The sequence below is a fragment of the Canis lupus genome, chromosome 30 (genome assembly GCF_011100685.1).
Source record: "Canis lupus familiaris isolate Mischka breed German Shepherd chromosome 30, alternate assembly UU_Cfam_GSD_1.0, whole genome shotgun sequence".
Lineage (NCBI taxonomy): Eukaryota > Metazoa > Chordata > Mammalia > Carnivora > Canidae > Canis > Canis lupus.
Genome location: NC_049251.1, coordinates 16,566,505 through 16,583,528, shown reverse-complemented (window position 1 = coordinate 16,583,528; position 17,024 = coordinate 16,566,505). Strand labels below are relative to the sequence as shown.

Below are 17,024 nucleotides of genomic sequence, written 5' to 3'. Positions count from 1 at the left end.
CAATCCACCCCCCATATGGCTGCCAGAATAATTTTCCTAAAACTTTTTTGAACCCATTGCTATTAAACCTGAACAGCCAGAGGAGAGAACATGTGCTATTGACTTTTTGCTCTCCATTGTGCCAAGCAAAGTGAATTGAACTTGTGCTGAATAAATGTTTGAATGGATCAAAGTTTGCTCAAAACATTGAATGACTTCCAGTTGTCTGTAGGATAAAGTCCAAACGCTGCTTTCTCACTTTGAAACCTTTTCATATTCTGCTTCATCAACCTTACTTCAGCCTTGTTTCCTCTGTAATATACCATGCTCAGGCACAATTCTGTGTTTTTCCTTTTTCTTTTCCTTGATAGGCCTATCAAAGCCTATTCAGAATTGTTTGCTTTGTGCTGGTACTGTCCTAATCTCTGATGTTATAGTAATGAAAATAGAAGATAGTCTCTGTTTTCTTGGGGCTGACATTTGCAATGAGGGAGGGGAGGAAAAGCACAGTAATGAATATCAGGTGTTAATGAGTGGCATGAAAAGGAATAAAACTGGATAACGGGTTAGAATGGTGGGAGGTGGTTGCTATTTTAGGTGGCCAGGGAAAAATCTCTTTGGGTGTCCTGGAATGAGGGAGTAAATGACACGGTTATGTAAGTGAAGAGCTTTCTGGGTGGAAGAAACAACATGTTTAAGACCCTGAGGTGGAAACATGTTTGGCTTACTCGAATAATTCCTAAGGCTTGTGTGCCTCAAGCAGAATGAGTAAGGGGGAGTGATAAGTGAGATTAGAGAGGTGGTGGGAAGCTAGACTATGCTTCAAATGTCTTTCATTGAAGAAGCCTTCCTTCACTATATTATATTGTTTGTTGATTTAAAGCTTCTCGAACCCATATAGCAACAATGGAATTAGCTTTCAAGTTATCTTCTTTATTGTGATCCATGGTAAGAAATGTGTTTTGCATCAGTAACACATTGTTTGTGTGTGCATATGTACAACTGGAACAAAGGTTTCATGAGACATTTACCTTTACCACATTTGATATATGCTGACATTATTTTAAATGTTGGCTTTAGCCCACTAAAAGATTTCATAGTTAAAAACTTAATACTTAAAAAAAGAACTACAGACTGCTTTTTATTATAATCCACATACTCTTCCAGGTTGTGAAGTATCTTCAGTTAAAAATCATGATTTCAATTGTTTTGTGTATAGGTTTTTAGTGTTTACTGCTGAATAGAGACGACTTGTTTAATTTGGCAAATAGCTATTGAGTAGGATACTAGAAACTGCTGAATACTAAACATGTAAGAATAAGATAAACTTGGCCTGACTTCCTGAGGCTTTTAGGAGAGGAGAGCTTGTAAGCAAATACTTGTAACAGAGTGAAATCCATATATTAATGAAAGTAGGTTCAGGGCACAATGAGGAAATAAAGAAATGATTAATTCTTTTTGCTGAAAAGGTGAATGGGAGTTTGTTAGAGGAGGTAATGTCTGAACTGAGTTTTTGAGGAAGAATGTGAATACGTGGTGAGGTAATTTGGGGTAAGAAGAAGACTTCTCAGGCAGAATAACACAAAAAGGAATGGTATCACAAAACGGAATAGTGTGTAGTGGTAATTATAGGTAACTGTGCAGTGTTGGAGTATAAATACGAGCGGGAAGTCGTGAGTTGATGAGGCTTGAGTGAGGCATGGGCCAGATCCAAAAAGGTCTGAAATGCATTGTAGGAAGTTGCTGCATGGGAAGTAGAGATATCATCTCTCAATAAGTCCATTACAGCCAGTTTTTCCTCAAGTGATGAAATACATTGCTGTTTCCTCAGCTGTGCCCTAGAGGAAGTTGGGTTACATTTATGGGCTATGTTGTACCAAAAAACATTTCTTTATGCATTAAGCTTTTAATTAAGCTTTAACATTGCAATGTTAAGTTCACTCTATAAGAAGCATTTGAGAATTGAGACATACTGAAGAAATAGGAGATTCACATTTCAGGGTAATTCTGGGCTTTATGTTTATGAAATAGAATGGTAGGTGGCCAACTATGTAAATTATTTTTCACTTCAAGTTAAGCATACGTGTGGTTAAATTCTGTATTCTGGTACTTGCTTCAGTAGCACATATACTAAATTCTCTTTCTGTAGGTGATTGGAATACATGATTGATTGTTTTAGGAAGATATTTTGATAAATTTGACCAAACTATAGTATAAGACTTTATGACAATGTTCAAATGCTCACCGCTGAGCCACCCAGGCATCCCTGTATTTACTTTTGTCTCAGAAATCCTACTTCAGGGAATTTATCCTACAGTTATATGAAATAAAATGATACATTTACATAGTTATTAGCTGCAGTGTTGTATATAATAGGAATAGTGTCCATCCATAATAAACTAAGACCTATCCACACAATAGCATGCTAAGCACCTATACAGAAAATGAGGAAGCTGTCTATGAACTAATAGGAAAGATCTCTAGGGTGTGTTAAGTAAGAAAAGCAAGTGGAGAACAGTTTATGTAGTAATGCTATCTTTTGGTAATAATAGAAATAGTAGGATACCCATGAAACTAGTAAAGGTGATTACTTGTCTGGGGGGAGTGGGATAGTGTAAATGCTTCCATTGAACTTTTCAATGTATACATTTCTGGGTTTGGATTTTTGAGCTATATAAAACTGTTGCCTGTTGAGAAAAAAGAAATTAAGAGAAAAAGAGATGCAAAGTAGGATTTATAGTATTTGATGGCCAACTGTATGTAAAGACATGAGGGAGAGGAGGAAGTTACGGATAGCTCTCAGATTTCTAATTTGGGAGGTAAAAAGGCTGGTAACAACATGAGGGAGTAGAGGAGGAAGATTAAATTTTGGCAGGTGCCTGGGAAGTTTTGGGCATGCTAATTGATGGATTCTTAGTTCTCCTTTTTAGTTTAGTGTTTGTGTATATATACATGTGTGTAATTTGTGCGCTTTAGATGTATAACTTGAGCTTATTTACTCATTTATTTATAAAGATTATATTTATTTGAGAGAGAGAGGGCACTAGTGAGGTATAGGGGCAGAGGGAGAAGGAGAAGCAGACTCCCTGCTGAGCAGGGAGCCGGACATGGTGCTCAATCCTAGGATCCTGGCACCCTGGAACTCGAGCTAATTTTAAACGTGAATATTAAATAGTCTCCAATAGGGGCACCTGGGTGGCTCAGTCGGTTGAGCATCTGCCTTTGGCTCAGGTTATGATCCCAGGGTCCTGAGATTGAGCCTCACGTTGAGCTCCCTGCTCAGTGGGGAGTCTTTTTCTACCTCTTCCTCTATCCCCACCATGTTCTTGTATGCGCTCTCTTTCTCAAATAAATAAATAAATGATAGTCATCAATAAATTTTTTTATCCTTAGATTATAGCCATTTATATTCTAGGTTTTATGGAGAACAGCTTTGTAATGATGTCATAATTTTACAGTTAAATAGGGACATTGCTATACACAGAATGTCGATAAAGAAATAGAGAATGTATATCTGATAAATACATAGCTTATGTGGTAATCAGAAACTACATTTATTAGCATGGGTCTGATTTAATTATATATTTTGGTACCTGAAAATCAAAGAAATAAAAATAGCTTTGTATAAAGTTGTGATTTTTAGGGTAGCTGAGCTTATACTCTAATATTTAAAACAAAACTAGCTTAGAGGAAGGAGTTCATAGTAGAGCATGAAAATTATTTTTTATATAGCACATTTGGGAATAACTATATATTATACAAGACAAGGAAGTTTAACCTAATGGAGAAAAGAAGAACAACATTCTAAGTTCTTACTACATAGTTTGGGATTTAAAATTTATTTGAATGAGTTATAGTTCAGAATCTGATTTTGAGGGCTAATTTATCCATACAACTTTTACCTGGTTTCTGTTTGGTTAGAGTAAAAAAAAAAAAAAAAAAAAAAAAAATTAAAGCAAATACATGCCAGGACTTGCAGATGAATTTAATAAATCTTTTCTAGGTTTATATTAATAAGGATTTGGGTGTGGAATAGCAATAAAATAGAGCTGTTAAGTAATTCTTGCTTGAGATTTAAAATTTTAACCATTTTATATCTGAAAAGACATTTTGCTAGCGATAGCTTTCTTTTAAAAATGCTTTAAATATGATCCCTGGGTGGCGCAGTGGTTTGGCGCCTGCCTTTGGCCCAGGGCGCGATCTTGGAGGCCCAGGATCGAGTCCCACGTCAGGCTCCTGGTGCATGGAGTCTGCTTCTCCCTCTGCCTGTGTCTCTGCCTCTCTCTCTCTCTCTCTCTCTCTGTGACTATCATAAATTAAAAAATAAAAAAATAAAATAAAAATAAAAATGCTTTAAATATTACAAATATTTATAATAGTTGGAGATGGTCTTGCTTTAGTGAGGGTGAAACTGTTTTGTTACCCCTAACCTATGCTTATCCCTTTACCCACTGTCTCAGTACTGCAGTTCTCTGGTGTTGTGGGAAGTGCAATTTGAGAATTGCTGGTTTGGGGTGGGCTATAGTTTGGGCTTAGATAGATTCTTACATCTTGTGTATCTTTGCTGTGTACAGTTGAGTGAAAGGATGGTAGTATATTAGCCCAGTGTATAGAAATTAACTGTAATTCAAGAAGCGTTAGGGGTTCTCAGGGATATTTTACCCCTAGGGGCCATTCAGCAATATCTAGAGACTGTTTTTGGTGTCATAAAATGGGGGACTGGATGGTGCCACTGGCATCTAATGGGTAGAGACCAGGAATGCTACCAAATATCCTACAATACCTAGAAAAATCTCCTACAACAAAGAACTACCAGACCTGATATTGTCCATAGCACTGAGGTAGAGAAATATTCGATTAGTTGAATACCAGCTATGTGTGCAACAATAAAGTACTCATAGGTATAAATGGCACTAAAAAACAGACAACAACACCTTGTCTGTACTACAAGAAAATTATAACCTAGCTAAGGCATCTCAAACTTAATAAGTCTGTGGCCAAACTCTTAATACCTGAACCACCCTGTCCCACTTTGCCATCTTTATTTCAGTAAATAATCCCACTTCTCACCAAGTTATTCAGATCCAAAACCGAGATGTCATCTTTGACTCCTGTTTTTCTTGTATACTGGTATCTAATACATAGGTAAGTTCTGTTAACTCAATTTCAAAATATATATTATATCTGGCTAATGGTGGGCTAGATTATTAGACCAGTCTTCTTTTTGAAAAGAATTGCAAAATGCTGGATAAGATCTATGAACACGACCTTAAGAGTTTTGAAGAACTGGGAAGTTAGGGGAATCTGGTAGGTAAGCCAAATTCTGGAAGAAACCCTAAATAAACCAAGAGAGGTTAGCAGAATATCTGGGGAACTGAAGCCACTGTTGGCCTGAATATGTTTGCAGATTTCAAGAAAGTTAGGTTTCTTTTCATCATACTTGTAGAGATAGAAATCGAGATTCAAAGCCTACCCAACATGTGAGCATGTAAAGTTTTACAAGAGATCCTTTCTAATTAGGCTTAGACTCCATGTGTCTACCCCTGAGGGAGAAGGATGGTTAAATCAGAACTAATCCCTGTTCCCCTTTCATGGCTTACTTTCCAGCCAAATATCAAGGGACTTCAAGGCAAGTTGTCTTGGCACTGAGCAGAACAGGAGAAAAAAAAGAGAAAAGTAAGTCTCTATAAAGTTGTGGCTATAGCCTAGCAAGGTAAGGGAGATTTAAGCTCTTATATGGAATGTCCCTTAGGTGCCTGGCAGAAGCAAATGCAAATGTTGCCTGGGAGAACACTTCTTCATTTTAGATGTCTCTACAAATAATTTTTCAAGGACACTGACCAGCACATAGTCAAAGATAAGCTGGCATACAAAGAGACAAGGAAACATGAACAGAAACAATAGCAGAAATAGACGTTCATAAGCATCATATATTAGAATTAGAAGATGTGTGATAAAACAACCATGCTTACCTTATTTACAGAAATAAATGGCAAACTTGAAAACAGGAAACATGAAACTATTAAAAAAAAAAAAAAGGTGGGATCATAGATTTGAAAACACCAAACCCAGTTGCTGGAAATAGGAAATATGATAACTGGGGAATCCCTGGGTGGCGCAGCGATTTGGCGCCTGCCTTTGGCGCAGGGCTCGATCCTGGAGACCCGGGATCGAATCCCACATCGGGCTCCCGGTGCATGGAGCCTGCTTCTCTCTCTGCCTGTGTCTCTGCCTCTCTCTCTCTCTCTCTCTCAATCTGTGTGTGACTATCGTAAATAAATAAAAAATTAAAAAAAAAGGAAATATGATAACTGAATTGAAAACTTAATGATGCAATTTACAGCAGACTGGACACGTCAGAAAAATTATGGAACTGGAATATAGATCAGAATTATCCAGGACGTAACTTAGAGGCAAAAAGGTGGAAAATATAAAAGACATTGTAAGAGATACAGAGGATAGAGTAAGAATGTCTTGATTGGAATTCCAAAAGAGGAGTGAGAAATGGGGCATTTAAAGACATCGTGGCTAATATTTTCTAGAACCAGTAAAAGATATCAAACCGGGACACAGGAATCCTGGTAAATCCTAATTAGGATAAAAATAAATCCAAAGGTCTTAGTGCATGGTATATTTTCTAGGGAACCACTACAGGAACAAAAATAGAGGATGTCACATCCAAATCAGTTAAAGAAAGAGATAAAATGTTAAAAAAACAAGAATCTGTCCAAAATAAGGCAAGAGAGAAAAGAACCTGAACGGGTAACAAATGGAGAGCACAAAATTAGATGCTAGATTTAAACTGAGATAGGTAGTAATTAAAGGTAAAAAGTCTAAGTGATTACATAGGTATTATCCTAGCCTAAGGCACCATCAGCTCTTGCCTGGAATAATTTCCTGACTAGTCTTTCTGCCTCAATTCTTGCTTTTCTCTATGGACTTCCTATATAATAATAGGAGTCGTCTTTTAAAAAATATAAATCAGCTCTTTCCACCATCTTTTCATGCCACTATAATGGTGCCCATGAATGTCCTGGCATATTCTCTCAAGAGCATTAATAATGCCAAAGGAGGCAAACACTGGATTCTTATTAGGCCATGCTCCAAAGTCATTGTCCAGTTTCTAATTGTGATGATGAAACATGGTTACATGGGTGAATTTGAAATCTCTGATGATGACAGAGCTGGGAAAATTGTTGTGAGCCCCATGGGTGTGTTAAACAAGTGTGGAGTGGTCAGCTCCAGATTTGACATGCAACTCAAAGATCTAGAAAAATGGCAGAATAGGGCAGCCCCAGTGGCTCAGTGATTTGATGCTGCCTGCAGCCCGGGGTGTGATCCTGGAGACACGTCAGGCTCCCTGTATGGAGCCTGTGTCTCTGCCTCTCTCTCTCTCTCTCTCTCTCTGTCTCTCTCTCTGTCTCTATGAATAAATAAATAAAATCTTAAAAAAAAAAAAAAAAAAGAAAAATGGCAGAATAATCTGCTCCCATCCCACCAGTGTGGTTTCATTGTACTAAGCTGGCATCATGGACCACAAAGAAGCAATACAAAAACACACACTTGAGAAAAATCTCTGGATTTTTTTCCCAGGGATATAATACATACATGCAAATAAAATGCCTTAATAGATGAAATACACACACACACACACACATAAATCATATCACAATAGTCTCCTGTTTAAAACATTCCAACAACTTCCTAGTTAAACTCCATGAAAAGGGCCAAAAGGCTTTATGTAATGTGGCCCATTCGTGTCTCTGTGATTGTATATCCTGCTATTTTTTCCATCTAGCCCAGGGCCCTTATGCCTTATACTTGCTGTATCATCTCCCTGGATCACCAGGAACAGTCAGAATTCTTAGTTCTAAACAAAACAAAACAACATAAGATAAGAGCTTAGTTCTAAAAACTGGAAACCACCTGTAGTTAATTTAGTGGAAAAAGGAATTGTCACAGAAGAAACCTCTATCACTACTGTCATTGAATCTGCTTTCACTTTTGCCTTAATGGATTCTATATATTTCTTTTTTGTGCATTTTCTTCTAAGTTGAAATCTAGTATGGATGCTGCTTTTTTGGGAGGAGGTCATAAGACTGTATCCCAGTTGCATGGGTGGCTGGGAAAGCAAATACTTAGCTTCACTAATAGGTAGTGGTTCTGGCTTCATTTAGGATTCATCAGCAGGGGACTTTTCCTGGGCGTATGAAGAGGCTCTGATGCTAAGCAGCCAAATGAGTGACCTGTCCTTCATGATGCTTTTCTCTGGAATCCTTCCTTGCTTTGGTTCCTCTCTTAATTCATGTTCCTACTCATATATCCTTTCCTCAAAGAGGCCTTTCCTTAGACTTTTGTCTAAAATAGCAGTTCTTCATCTCTCATAGCATTTATCCTTACCAGCACTATTATTGGATTGATTGATTGATTGATTGATTGATTGTTAGACTCCCCCCAGGAACATAAGCTCTCTGATGATAGGGACTTATCCTGGTTCATCTTTCTGTTGGCACATCTGTGCTCAGTAAACATTTGTTTAATGAATGAAGGGGAAACATAGATTATGGTATAAATTCCTGAGAAAATTTTAAAGGAAGCAGTGTAGAGGAATTAGCTCATTTAAGGAAGGCTTATTGGAGAGGAGAAATTTTTGAAATAGGCTTTGATTGAAATGTCAGATTTGGAGATAAAGTATGTAGCCATCTCAACTGGGCAGATAGCATGAGGGCAGAAAGCATTGGGTCTGGAATAATGTGAGTGCCTATCAAATAAGGAAGAATTGTTTAGAATCTGATGGCTGTCGGGGCCCTTTATGAGGTGGGAATTGAGAAAATTGGACGAAGTGAAGGATGTGAGCTTGGAACAGTTGATAGAGGGCCTTGAACTGTAAGGTGGTCTTTTGACTTAGTTGCTGGAGAGTAAAAGCTCACTAGTTCATTTTTTTTAAATTAAAAATAAACTATGGTTGTTTAGTTTACACATAGTACTCTGCAGGTGTAAAACAGAATGAGGTAAATCTCTATGTAAAATTTTCCAGGGTATATATTAAGTGGGGAAAAAAAAGCAAAGTGCAGAACAGTATATGCAGTACGCTCTGGTATAAGAAGTGCAAGTGTGGGAGTAAGAATACATACACTAATTTGTTTCTTTTGCAAAAAGAAAAGCTGAAAAGACAAATCAGAAACTAATAAAATGGTTACCTTGTGGTGGGGAGAGAGGATGAGTGGGGAAAGAGTGAAACAGGAATGGAAGTGAGATTTCTGAGTTTACTTAGTTTTGACTTTTGAATTATGTAAATATTTTACACATTCAAAAATTACAATTAAAGTAAAAAATTTTTAAATTGAGAACAAACTTGAATAAGTGAACCTGTGTGTATATCAAAATAGTTACTTAAATACATGGAGAAAAAAACATAATTTCAAGTGACTTTTGAGCTCGATATCAAATGGCATATATGCTAAGGACAAAAAGAACTGCAAAGAAATCTTAAACTTCACTCATTTTATTGTCTTGTAATATTGGTGTTTTTGTTTGGATACCATTTGATAATCAATTTTTTTATGACAATTTTTTTGCTTGTATGTTAGAAATCAATAGAAATACAAGTATAAAATCAAAGAGGCTAAGCAAAAAGAATGTTTATGGTGAACTTGAATTGTAGGTGTCAGTATGAATTCAGGATTTAATATATAAATACACATATATATTTCTTAATTCCATCCAAATATATATTTCTTTCTTAGCTGCGTCCACTGAAAGGACCTAGAGATAGTGTGCTACTTTGGTAGGTATATTACCCCAATTCTGATCTTCAGATAATTCTATTTAGAATCCAGGGCTCCTTGAAGGAATAAATGATTCCAAGACTGGGTCAGGGGACATACCTAGGTGAACCTGGAACATCTTGTGCCGGAAGCAAGAAAGTTTTCAAAGACACAACAAAAGCCTAGCTGAAGAGGCTCTTGTTGGCCACAATTGGGACAATTTCAACATAAAAAAGAATAAATGTAATTTGAAACAATATATAACAGTAAAAAACCCAGACAAACGGAGATGGTGGTTACACCTGTCCTTTACTCTGAAAACTGATAATTTAACATTTGAACTGCTGTTTTAGTAGAAATGTATTACAGTTGATGAGGAATTCCAGATATTAAATATAGAAAGGATTATAGAATTAGAAAGTCACAATTTGTTACGTCCTTTTATGAAATACTTGACTTGGGCCAGGATCATTAATAGCTGCTACAATTGTTAGGCAAAAGGTTCATTGGGAATTGGATATTTGCATGGTGCCAAAGTAACACTCCACAGAGTACTAGTTGGTCTCAAAACAATAAAACTTTACAGTGGAAGATTCAGACTATTACCAGCCTAGTTATTAATCTTAGTATCACTGAAAATGAACCAAAAAGTATGTGTTTCCTGATGTGATTCAGTATCAAGTATTGTGTATCAAATGAAGCTTTTTGTACCAAATTTAAAATCGAATTTAGTCAAACTTTTCAGACTTTCAGTTTATTGATTTTATTTTATTTTTTAAAAAGGTTTTATTTATTAGAGAGAGAGAGCCTGCACACACACAAGCAAGGGGAGGGGCAGAGGGAGAGAGAGAAGCAGATTCTTTGCTGAGCAAGGAGCCGGATGTGAGTCTCGATCCCAGGACCCTGGGATCATGACCTGAGCGGAAGGCAGATGCTTAACTGCTTCAGCCACCCAGGTATCCCTAACTTTTACTTTATAAGAAATACAGGAGATGAGAGAAATTAAATACTGCCTTGGATGAAGCAGTCAAAAAATACAGAATGTGAGATACAGATGAACTGGCCATTTGATGTCATAGGAGAGGAAAACAAGGGTGGGGTGGGGGTGGAAGGGAAACTGTCCTAGAATATAATTAATCTAGAGATATAACAACCAAATGCAGCATGTGCCAGCTGTAAAGTACATTTTTTTTAGAAAGGAGTAGGATGAAGCAAGATGGCCAAATTTTAATTTAGAAATATGGGTGATGGGCATATGGGTGTGTGTGTTTGTGTATACACATATATTCATTTATATGCATACATTCACTTTTCTATTTTAAAAGATTTTATAATAAAACTTAAAAATATTTTTCTGTTGATGGACGCTTAGGTTGTTTATAGTTTCTTTTTTTCTATTACAAATAATGTTTCTGTAAATGTTCCTATACATGTTTCCTCTCTGTGTGTGCGTGTTAAGGAGATATAGCAGCTTCCTAGTTGTGGAATCCCTGTATCAGAGGGTAGGCATACCTTCAACTCTACTAGGTATTGATAAATTGTTCTTTGAATGGTCATATTGATGAAGATTTTAGACAAAGGAATTATGAGATGTATGTCTTCTGTACTAGGTGATGAATTCTTTGAGGGTAGGTACTCATATAGAAATGTTTGAGTTGAATGAAATTGTATTTTAGTGGGATTGCCTGGCACTAGGATGGAGAAATTAGAGTTAGGTCAGCTAAAAGGCTAATGTGATGTTTAAGGTATGAGGCAATGAATGTGTAAGACTGGAGGTAGTGCAGAGTAAAGGAAGAATATGAGAAAGCTTGGAGAGAAAGGAACAAAGTGTATATGTTCTTATTGTTGGGTAGGATATTGATGATTCACTGTTGTGGCTTATGACACCTAGTACTTTGTTGGCTTCATTTTATAGTAAGTAGGTAAGTTATGCTTCTATATTAATTCGAAACCATCTACCAGCCTAGTTCTAGTAGAGTTCTCGCCTTGTCTTCATCTTCTGCTTGTATTCTTTTTAAGCCTCAGTTTCTTCTTGGGATAAATCTATGTGATTTAAAAGAGACTAGTAGTTGAACGGGGTAAAGGGGCAGTGGGTTGCAAAGATGAGAAAAATGTATGAGGTAGTATGGGTAGAATTTATGGGTAGCTTCATCCACAAGTGAGTTTGTGATGCTTTCCAAGGACAAAAGATACTTAAAGTTTTTAAAGGGAAAGTCTATCCAGTGTTGTAACAGGGATAATTTATCAGATGCAGTTTTTCTGAGAGAATGTCTTATATCTTATTTTCAAATGTTGCAACTTTTTATAAATTCTAAAGTTGCTGCCTTCAAGAAGTTTTGATTAATGGTTCTAGAATAGCTCTGCCCAACAGAAATATAACGTGAGCCACATATTTGAAGTTTTATAGTAGCTACATTAAAAAAAGGTAGGTGAAATTAATTTTAATAATATATTTTATTTAATCCCGTATGTCCAAAATGTTACCATTTTAACATGTAATTAGTGTAAAAGTTATTAATGAGATATTTTACATTCTTTTTGGGTACTGGTGTGTACAACTTGAAACATAGCTCCATTTGGACTAGCTGCATTGCAGTGCTTAGTAGCATTATGGCTAGTGGCTGCTGTATTGGTCAGCTCAATTCTAGAACATATTCAGTTGAAACCTTTGAATTCAGTTTGGTACTGATTTGCCCCCTGGTCATTGAGGGTGGCCATGAGCTTATCTTGCTTCATAGACCTGTTGCTTGTTATTAGATAAATACTGGCTTCCTTTCCACATTTTTTATACTAATGTGGCAGGTGCAAGAGTGATTTTGAGGGTCCCAGACAAAGCTATTACCTGGATTTACTGATTATGTTCACAGTTTTCCCTTTTGTCTCAGAAAACATGAAACTGACCTCAGATTTCTTTTGGGATCAGATCTGTCAATTTGAGTTGCTGCCAATAAAAAGAATATTCAGGCGAGTTCTAATCTCATTCATTTGTAAGGACTTTACTTACAAAAAGGCTGACAGGAATTCAGAGAGCATTTTATTAAATGTGATATTTCCTAGAATTTGTGAAGTTGTCAGCTTAATTTGCATTTAAAAAGTCAAATGTTATGTGACTCCTGGTTATCCCAGTACTTCTGGAGTTTCTTCTGTGTGTCTAATGTTTATTCAGTGAATGTTTGTTGAGCAATTTATCAGGCACCATAGTTCAGGCACAGTGATAACATATAGCCAAGTAAACAGGCACATTTAGTGTGGTCTGATAAATGCCATGATAGAAAGAAACTTAAGATGCTAGAAGAATACACAGGAAGGATACTTTATTTAATTTGGAGGAGATTAGGGAAGGCTTCTTTGAGTAGATAGAAATAAATATGGCAGGAGTGGGCATGGAGAGGAAAACATTCTTCCTGGCAGAGGGAATGTTCTCTACAGATGCCCAAAGGTGAGAAAAGGAGCTGAGTACAGCATGTTGTCTGGAGCATAGTGTTCAGTGTGAGAGGTGATGAGTGGTATAAATGGGAAGATGCCAACAGATGGCCAGATGTGAAAGGCCTTGAATCTTATGCATCTGAGTTAATTGATGAGGGGCATAATTTCTGTTTAAGAATGACAAATTTGGTAGCAGAATGGGGAATAAATTGGAGAAAGGCAACACTGAGACATAGACACTAGTTTAGAAGTGCTCCAGGAGAGAAAGGATGGAGCCATGAGCAAAAGTGTGTGTTAGAGGAGAAAAGACTGTCAACATTCATTCATGTATTTATTTACTTACTTACTTATTTATTTATAAGATTTTATTTATTCACGAGAGGGAGTGGGCAGAGGTTGAAGTAGGTTCCCCATAGAGCAGGGAGCTTGACACCGGGTTCCATCCCAGGACCTCAGGATCACAACCTGAGCCGAAGACGGACCTTAACTGACTAAGCCACCCAGGTACCCCTATTTATTTATTTATTTTTGAGAGAGAGTGAGCAAGCCATCACACAAGCAGAGGGGGAAGAGCAGAGGGAGAGGGAGAAGCAGACTCTCTACTTAGCCGGGAGCTTGATGTGGGGCTTGATCCCAGGACCCTGGGATCATGACCTGAGCTAAAGGCAGATGCTTAACTGACTCAGCCACCTGGGCACGCCCAGCATACATGTATTGAAGGCCTACTCTCCATCACTGGAAAGAAGTAGGATTTAAGAGACATTTAGGAGGTAAAAGTGATAGGTCTTGATGACTGATTGGAATTGAGGCAGTTGGAAAAAGGGGTCCAGGATTATTCCAAAGTTTCTGATCTATGGAACAAGCCACTACTTGGATAATTTGACTTTTGAAGTGCTTTGGCATGCATCTCTTGGTGGAGGTATCTGTCCAGTTGAATATTAGGGTCTAGTGCTTGGAGGGAGGCTTGGACTGAAGATAGATTTGTAAGTCATTAAGTAATCATGACTAAGAAAGAAAAACCTGCTAGAAGAGAGAATGTAGGGAAAGAAAAAGAGGGCTGAAAAATGAAACACGGAGGGACTGCCAAATATTTAAGGGGAAGAAAAAAGGGACCCAACTGAAAGACATATAAGCTATCATCCTTGCCTCCAAGCATTTTATAATTTAAGTAAGACACATAAACATGAATTATTTGGTGACCAGTGCAAATTGGAGTCTAACTGGGTGCCAAGTTCATTGTACCACGTCCTGTGTTTTATGTGAAGTGAAATTTGGTGTTTAGAGATATTGGTTAGTGTTTAGGCCAAGGAGTAGCATAGGTAGTGCATGCTATTCATTAGTAGTGCCTGCATTCAGTGGGGATATCTAGCTACTAGGAGAACTCAGACGATGGGGATATATAGCGTAGTGATTGTGAGTATGGACTCTGGAGCCAGACAGCCTTGGTTCAAATCTCTACTAGCGGTATGACCTTGGGCAGTGTAACTTCTGTACCTCAGTTTTCTCAACAATATGATGAATTCCTACTTGACTGGTGTTGAGATCAAATTAGTATGTGTAAATTCTTAGACTGTGTCTGGCACAATCTTATTCTTTGTGGTCTCTCTACATACATATATACATACATACATACATACATACATACATACATACATACATATACACAGATTTGGCTATGTTATACCCACTATATCTGTTTTATAGTATTATATAAGTCTTAGGAATTGCCATCATTTAGTAATTGATGAGTCAAATGAGGGCTCATGTTTTGGACAGGGTAGGTAGGCACCAGAGAAGGAAAGGTTTCCCAGAGTAGGAATGTTCCCTCTATGAAAATTAATGTGAACACACATGGTTTTAAGTATACTTTCACTGGTAAAGTGGGTGAAAAAAATGTTATGAAATCCTCTCCCCCTAATTCCCAGTTGGAGGCAAAGAATGCCCTTTTAATAGAAGGCTTTAAAGATTTTAAAACAGTTGTGTGTGGTGCTCTCCCTGTATGATGGTGGGATTTCCTCAGGTCACGGTTTCTTAAGTTATTCTGGAAGGAAGTATTTCCTCATCTTTGTGAGAATGAGTTCATGGGATCCTTGGCCTTGACTTTGGGAAGGTCTAGATCTGGAATCAAGATTCTGGCTTTGGGGATTGGGAACCTTGTGGAAAAGCAGTCATTATTGTATACTGATTGTGGGAGTGTCAATTGGTATAATCTTTTGTGTGTCTGTCACAATTAAAATGTGATTTTAAAAATCTAGCAGTTAATACTTCTTAGAATAATTTTCATAAAAATGCTAACCCAAGTGTATGGATATGTTGTAGACTATTTGTAAAGATAAAAAAATGAAAACAGGATTAAATAATTAATGTATTCATACTGCATATATTTGTTTCCTGTTTCTTTTCTTTTTTTAAATATTTTATTTATTTATTCATGAGAAACATGGATTGTGAGAGGCAGAGACAGAGGCAGAGGGAGAAACAGGCTCCATGCAGGGAGCCCGATGTGGGACTCGATCCCGGGTCTCCAGGGTCATGCCCTGGGCCGAAGGTGGCGCTAAACCTCTGAGCCACCCGAGCTGCCCTCCTGTTTCTATAATATAATGGTTTCCTATTTGTTGTAACAAAGTGCCACAAATTTAGTGCCTTAAAATAATACAGATTTATTATTTTACAGTTATAGAGGTCAGAAAACTTAAAGTTAAGATTTTTAGCAGGGTTGTGTTCTTTCTGGAGGTTCCAGGGGAAAATCTGTTTCCTTTCCTTTTCTAGTTTTTCAAGACTGCCTGCATTTCTTGGCTGGTGTAGCATTCTCCTTGCCCCCACCCCAGCTTTAGATCTTTCTCTCTCTCTCCTCTCTGATCTCTACTTTCTTCTCTCTGACCCTGACACTCCTACATCCCTCTTATGAGGATCCTTGTGATTACATTAGGCACATCTAGATAATCCAGGATCTTCCTATTTCAAGATCCTTAATTTAATCGCACCTGGAAAGCCTTTTTTTAAAAAAAATCACGTAAGCTAATATTCACAGATTCTGGGAATTAAGATCTAGACATCTTTGGAGGGGGTCATTATTCAGCTTACCACAGTTCGTAATACTATGTAGCCAGTAAAAAGTATGTTTTTATCTGTGTGCACTTAGAAAAATGTTACTGATAAAACAAGATATTACTGATTCCCTGTTAAGGGAAAGGAAGCAACTTGCAAAACCATTATAGTATGATCCCTTGTGTTTTTTTATTTGTTTGAAAAGAAGCATTGTGCCTATGTGTGTTACTGTAGGCATAGAAAAGATGTAGAAGGCTACACACTAAACATTTAAATAGTAGTTATTTCTGGGGAATAAGACCACTGGGAAGTGTGGGGATGACTTTGAATGATACATTTTTATATACAGTGAACATGTATTTGTTTATTGTAATTTTATTTTTATGAAAGTATATATTTGCAAAGTTGAAAAGTAAAATATATAAGGTTTATGGTATAAGAAACAACAACCCTAAAGTCTAAAGTCCCTTGTGTTATTCCTTCCCACCCTAGAACCTTCTTTCCCAGAAGCATCCATTCTTTTTGCTGCTTTTCCCCCTAGAACTTCCATATTGCTAAATAACAAGCTTATGCTATTTATTGATTTTTTTTCCCTATTTTAGATATCTTTGACTTTCTTCTAATGAAGATGGAACTTTGGCTATCTTAAACCAAACTACCTCTAAGCATATTTTTCCTTACTCTTCCTCCTTTCCTCTCCTCCCCTCTCGTTCCCCTTCCTTCCCCCTTCCTCTTTTTCTCCTCCCCTCCTCTTTTTTCCTCCCCTCCTCCTCCCCTTCTCCTCCCTGTCTTCTACCTTTCTCC

The 17,024-nt window shown here is 37.2% G+C and overlaps 1 protein-coding gene across 6 annotated transcripts in view; it reads left to right on the top strand.

Annotated features, from left to right (window-relative positions):
• The window catches only part of GABPB1 (GA binding protein transcription factor subunit beta 1), a 64,517-nt gene that overhangs the window by 10,787 nt on the left and 36,706 nt on the right, over nt 1–17,024 (top strand). The window contains exon 2 of one of the 6 annotated variants that reach the window (XM_038580398.1): nt 5,587–5,655. The exons of the other annotated variants lie outside the window; for them this stretch is intronic. The gene's annotated coding sequence lies outside the window, so the exon portion shown is untranslated. The remainder of the gene's footprint in view (nt 1–5,586; nt 5,656–17,024) is intronic. 6 annotated transcript variants of the gene reach the window in all.